We start from the raw sequence: 6,123 nt of genomic DNA, 5'->3' as shown, positions 1-6,123 counted from the left end.
ACAGAAAGTTATCTATCAAGAGACCTCTCGCGTCACTTCGTGAGTCTCCCCACATCGTGTGGTGTGGGGAGACTCAACAAACGGCTCCTGGTGTTTCTTTTTGCACGTGTGCTTATCAGAGAGGCCTGGTCCGGTTAGTCTGCACAGGCATTGCAATTTTGTAGCAGCTGAAAACACAACCATAACATTCGCACGTTGGCCTATTTTCTTTATACGGTGCGATAAGCCGTGAATATATGGGATGACAGCAACGCTCCTCTTATATACACAAGGCACGCTGGCGGAATTATTTGATAGCTTCAACCCGAGGAGACCCTCAGCAACGCTAATAAGTACATGTGTACGGTAACCTGCCAATCGAAGACGGAGGATCTGATCCTTGATGCTTTCGGTCATCGGCTCCGGGCATGACTTACATAATGCGTTTTCTGCGTACCAGAAAAGCGGGGCGGGTCCCTTGACGCCCACTGCAGGCATTGCAGCTACACTGTTGCCGGGGTGGATGATGGTGACCACTCGACGTGTGCTCCAGCATACAGAGACTGCTCCATTGTGGGAAAAGCCCGAGGTAGGATAACTCGCGAAATTATAGAAGCAGAAATGATTGATCGGCTTGGCGATAACTGTGTGTCTAAACCATCAATTACCCTTCCCCGCAAAGAGTTATCGTACCTGCGCAATAGTGTGTAAGGGCTTTTTGTAAACAGCGCATGTATGATGTACGCGAAAAAGTTGTACATATGTATGGGTCCCTTGCTCGAAATAAAGATTGTTGCAAGTTAGCGCCTGTGTGTGTCACGCCTCACTTTCGTCCTTGTCTGTTTAATGCGCTATAAGCCTTTCGATGTCTTACCAACAAGCCCAAATCACTGCTTTCCAGAAAAGAGTGACGAGCCGCCTTCTGCTGAAAAAAGAGCGTTTGAGAGAAAAGTGAACTCAACGCGACGCGCATGACTGCAAAATTCACCTGAGATGTTCACAGTAACGTATGCTATCCGCGGAGTGTGTATCTTTCACCAAGCCCGAGGGATAGTTCAGGAGCCAACTACTTCCTAAACTAGGATCTGCATAGCTGTTTCAGCAGCCATGGACAATAAAGTACGAATGAATTTGGTTTGTTTCGACGGGCACGCACAGTCAACAATTTTGTATTCTTTCTAACAGCCATAATGAATGGCCACGTGCATGACCTTTAGGTCGCGTGCTTTGTGAATGCTATTTTGCACCTCCACTATTGTCCAAAGACGTTGCATCATATTCAGCAAAAAAAAGGCTTTTGATGAATGGAACTGTTCCCATTGAAAGTGTTGCTGCAACTACATTCATGAACCTAGATGCTGTGGCTTATAAAAGCTCCAAGAAAGTATTCTCACTCCAGTGCCACAGCAACGACTGTGATTCTCAAGATCGCAATTTGACAAACAATGGCGGCGTACAAGGCAACGATTCTCGTTTTTATTGTGGTTGCCGTTACGCTCATGTAAGTAGCCAGATCACTTTACATAGCTTTTAACTAAACTAGGAATAACTAACTTGCGTTACGAGTCAAATTGTATTTGAGTTGGCGATTTAATGCTGGTATGGTCGCGTTTGCGTGACCAGCGAAGTAAACCATGTGAAACTTCATGAGCCAAATTTATGCCCCAATATAAAAAAGTGAGTAATTATTAAAATCATCAATATTATTGCCGCTAATGCTGAAGATGTGGTCCCACCAGGTTTTGACGCTTCTGGTACTCCGCTTTTAAAACTCCTTTAAGATGCGTTCCTGAAGGTATATTACCTCTCAAGCTACGCTAAGCTTGTTGCTTAAGTGCAGTTTAATTTTCAGGTAATGAACTTAACGCAATCGCTCGTGTACATAGATTTTGCCCCCTGTAAGAGAACCCCATATGGCTCAAGTTAATTAGGATACCCTCACCACAGTGTATCTCATATTCATGCCAACTTGTGGAAAGGTACAGCCTAGAATTTATTTCATTTATTCCTTATTTTTTTGTGTGCAGGCGATTGTGAGAGCAACGCTTTGTCGTGCTAAGTCATCAAATGCAATGGCGGTTACCTTGCCATATGAATCTGAAAATCGGAACACTGTTTGCTTAAAAGAACCAATGTTCCGGTCATTTAGATATACAAGCCGCCAACCGAAAGAATTTAAAGTAGTCATAGGAGAGCACAGAAAAAAAGATTGTGCGCTTGCTAGCTGTTTAACGTTGGCTTTGCTGCAAAAGGGACTGACCTGTCTGGCAGGAATAAGTGTAAATGGCCGTACAAAGGCAAATATTGATAGTGAAATGTCACTTAAATATACAAACGCACGAACAATGTTTCAGCTTAGGCGCAGCAAGCTGAAATAAAGGTTTATTGGCGTAATAAAGAGAAAGGCGCGTCTTCTGCTCCGTGAGTTTGAATGTCATCGCTTGCTACGTGCTGCAGTCTGAAGGCTCGATAGCACGAGAAACTTTGCGCGGGGCACGAAAAAAAGCTATGCATTTACTTATTCCTATAATAGCACATGTAGATGCCACACAAGCAGGTATTAGCATGGGTGTACGCCGCAATGACTAAAATTTGAATGTTAAGTCCGCCGAATCCTGATCGATTTTTTAACGCAATAGAATCCATCTCATCATAACTGTCGACAGTAACCCGTTAGCAACTAGTGAATATAGTGGCACAGCCTATTGCCAACGTCGAAACAAGTTATGTACGACGCGTGTACTGCAGAGGTACTTTCGCGCTTCCCGAAGAAAACTCGACGCCATATAGCTCCGCCATCGCGCAGCCTGCACGTGGCCTTCGAAATGCATGGCATGCCGGTGCGTTCGAGCATTAAGAAACACGCCAAGCGACAACCGTGCATCTCTCTCTCGTGCTTCGTTCTCAACCTGCTGCGCCATGGGCACGTCTGCTTATGGGCGCGTCTGAAAAGACCACACATGGCATGCGAGACGAGATGCACAGTGTGCCAGTACCTGCAAACGCTCTTTATTTTTTGCCGCACATTCAAACACACATACTCTGTAACACAAGTTGGCGAGAGGTTCATTGAAGAGTCGCACATACCGCATGTAATCATGCCGCAGCTCGCTTAAGCATTGATGTGAAAGGCGCTCATTGAAAAGCGGCGCTTACGCAGTACTGGAAACTCAACCTGGCAACGTTTAACACGCGAACCCTCCCGAGAGAGGTGAACAGCAGGGTTCTTTGAGACATTAGCGAGCAAAAGTTTGCTGGGATATTATTGTCATTAGTGAGGTTGGAAGAAGTTGTGAAGCTTATGGAAGTGCTTTCTAACGGCTATGTTCTCTGCTACAGATGTCTTCTAGATTAGAGAACACGGCGTAGGTTTTTTTATTTCATAAATACATATCGGGCAGCATTGCTGAATTTAACAAGATTAATGAGAGGGTAGCAGTCGTCTTAATAAAGCTAAATAGGAGATAAACATCAAAGGTATTCAAGCCTACGCTCCAACCTCCTGTCATGATAATGAATGCATAAAACAGGTATATGAACTGTGCAATTAGCGGTGCAAAAGGAACCACCCAAGTACACTGCAGTCATGGGCTTCTTCAGTATGGGGGACAAGCAGTTGGCAACTACGACACTGATTGTAGGGTCACTGTAGTGGAGAATCGTTGGCCGAATCAGCAGAAAGGAATAGAATATTGAGAAAAACAAATAACGTCTAGAAAGCGCTGCACCAGGTTGGTGGACCTGGAACATTTGTAATTGAGAATCCATAAATGAAATATCTTTCATAGTCTGTCCCTATCCTAGCATAGTGGAAGGTGCATATTTGTTCGGTAGCGTAAAGGGCAGTGATCACAGCTTACCACGGCTTACGTTTTCTATAAATTTGAAGAGAGCAAGAATAAAATTCGTAAAGAAAAAGCAGGACATCATGGACGCTGTAAGGGTAAAAGCAAACGAATTCAGGCTTGTGGCGGTAAGCCAATATGAAGCGCCAGAGGTGGAAGATGTCGATAACATGGAAACAATGAATAAAACCGTAACTGAGCTTACTTCAAAAAAGCATTTGAAGTGGGAAGTAAGCTCTCCGAACTAACAAGGCACTTAATAAAGAAACGACAAACAGGGTGTCTACCAAGTTGACATTTCCAAATTCCCTGAGTTTTCCAGGTTTTCCCTGAGCACCTTTGCGAAATTCCCTGAATGAGTCAGATCTTTGTTTTATGTCAAGACAGGCTGACACCACGTTGCCTGATGCTGTCACTCTCTAGTAAGCATGCTGGAACAAAAAAATGACTTAATCCAGTTTGAATAGTAAGGAGTAATATATATTTTATTTAAAAAGAAAACAGAAGGAAGGTGTTAGTAAAATGCACAGCGAAAGAAATGGTAAAGCCCATTCCAAATTGAGTCGAACATTTTCAAATACGAATGAAAAGGAGATGCATACATAAGTAAATATTTTTTTAATATCAGCTATTTCTATCAACTGATAGCAAGCTCATCTGTATGAGGTCCTGAACTTTGTCACAACTAAGGTTCTCTCTCAGCAGCTGGGAAGTCAACCTCAACTGTCCTGACATACTCTCAGCCCGTACACAACATCTCAGTGTTGGGTTTCACTGCGTAAACAATTTATTTTGGCTTGGATGAGGGACACCTGTGTCTCAGCATCAGCCATCACTTAGTTTTTTTAGCTCAAGCTCCTTCAAAAAGGTGGCGGCACCCTTCCTTTCTCGTTAATTCCTCAGTGCGTCTGTCCTTTCTGTTCTCATCCTCCTTCTACCACGCTTTCACCACATGGATCATCTGAAGAATCCTCTTGGTCAGTTGTACAGTCAACATTTGATTTCTTGGACTTCCGAGGGGCCGCAAAAAAAAATTGAAAAAAAAACGGGCAGTCTGAAAAAAATTAATGCATGTCTTTAACTGCCTTTAAGGGCTAAAATTACCACAGGCACGTCTCAAAAAGCTCTGAAGGCCTGCCAGTACGCTTTTTAGGCATATCAGGGCTTGTACTGTGACAGAAGACGAGGTGCACGCATGTGTAATTAAGTAATGTATACTGTGTCCCGCGACAATTGCCCCCTTCCCACGCTTCTCATGCTTCACCGCCTAACACTAGTGTACCGAGGCGAAGCTAACTTTCGCAGACTGGCATTACGCAACGCGCTGTGCTCTGCGAGCTTCAAAGCCAATCGCTAGGATTACAAAGGCGGAGTCGGTGCCATTGGTGATAGCGGCAAACTCTTTCAATGAAAAACACGGCACCGCACGGCAAGAAGCTTAATAGCGAACATAGAAGCAGCGAGGCCTGACATTGCCGCGGTGGTGGTTACGGATTTGCGGATTTGACTGCGAGAGTGCCGGTTCGAAGCGGCGAGATAATCAAAATAGCGGCGGTGGCGGCTTTGATTAATGCCATTTCAGACCTGCAGTCGGGGCAATATACATTGACTATATGGAGTACGTGGTGGTGCCGCAAAACCGTGCAAATTATCGGGCATGTCCGAAAAATCGGGCGTCTAGAAAATCGGTCGTTAACTACTCTGGCAATACATCGTGCCGATGACACGGCATCAATAATGATTGGTTGCGATTCCTCTGTTACTGGAGCCAGCATTAACACGACTTTCGTTCCCTTTCAATAAAGTTACAGCTAATTTTCCCTGATGGAAGCACAAATTCCCTGAGTTTTCCCTGAGTTTTTCCAGACTGTTCAAGTTCCCTGAGAATTCCCGGTTTTCCCGGTTTTCCCGGTTGGTAGACACCCTGGACAAAGCATTAACGTGTCTACCTCAAGAGATCAGATCAAAATAGATGAAATATCGAAGCTTTCAAACAAGAAAGTAAGCGATATTCGAAATTTTGACATCGGACAGGTTGACGAAGCAGTAAGTATTGGTCGCCGCAAAAAAATCAATGGGACGACAACTTGGCCAACGGCAGTGCAATATGTGTGCAGTGGAAGATAAGCAGAATAATGTCATCAATAATATTAATAGTATAATAAAAAGAGTAGAAGAATTCTATACTGAACAGCTTGCCGCCCTCTGCGCACCACGCCTCATGACTTGAAGTGTGTCCAACAACTCCCTCTCTATTTGAACGCTTACACCTCCGAGTACACAGGAGTCTTTGTACACT

General features: G+C 44.2%; 1 protein-coding gene across 2 annotated transcripts in view; it reads left to right on the top strand.

The window, feature by feature from the left end:
* Window positions 1-1,385: 1,385 nt before the first annotated feature.
* LOC135912504 (uncharacterized) overlaps window positions 1,386-6,123 on the top strand; it is a 76,979-nt gene continuing 72,241 nt past the window's right edge. Inside the window, exon 1 of one of the 2 annotated variants that reach the window (XM_065444963.1) lies at window positions 1,386-1,480. The gene's annotated coding sequence lies outside the window, so the exon portion shown is untranslated. The remainder of the gene's footprint in view (window positions 1,481-6,123) is intronic. The other variant, XM_065444961.1, reaches the window with a different exon arrangement.

This window comes from Dermacentor albipictus, chromosome 2 (assembly GCF_038994185.2).
Source record: "Dermacentor albipictus isolate Rhodes 1998 colony chromosome 2, USDA_Dalb.pri_finalv2, whole genome shotgun sequence".
In the NCBI taxonomy this organism is placed as follows: domain Eukaryota; kingdom Metazoa; phylum Arthropoda; class Arachnida; order Ixodida; family Ixodidae; genus Dermacentor; species Dermacentor albipictus.
The sequence above is the reverse complement of the archived record's forward strand: the minus strand, read 5'-3'. Positions and strand labels throughout refer to the sequence as shown.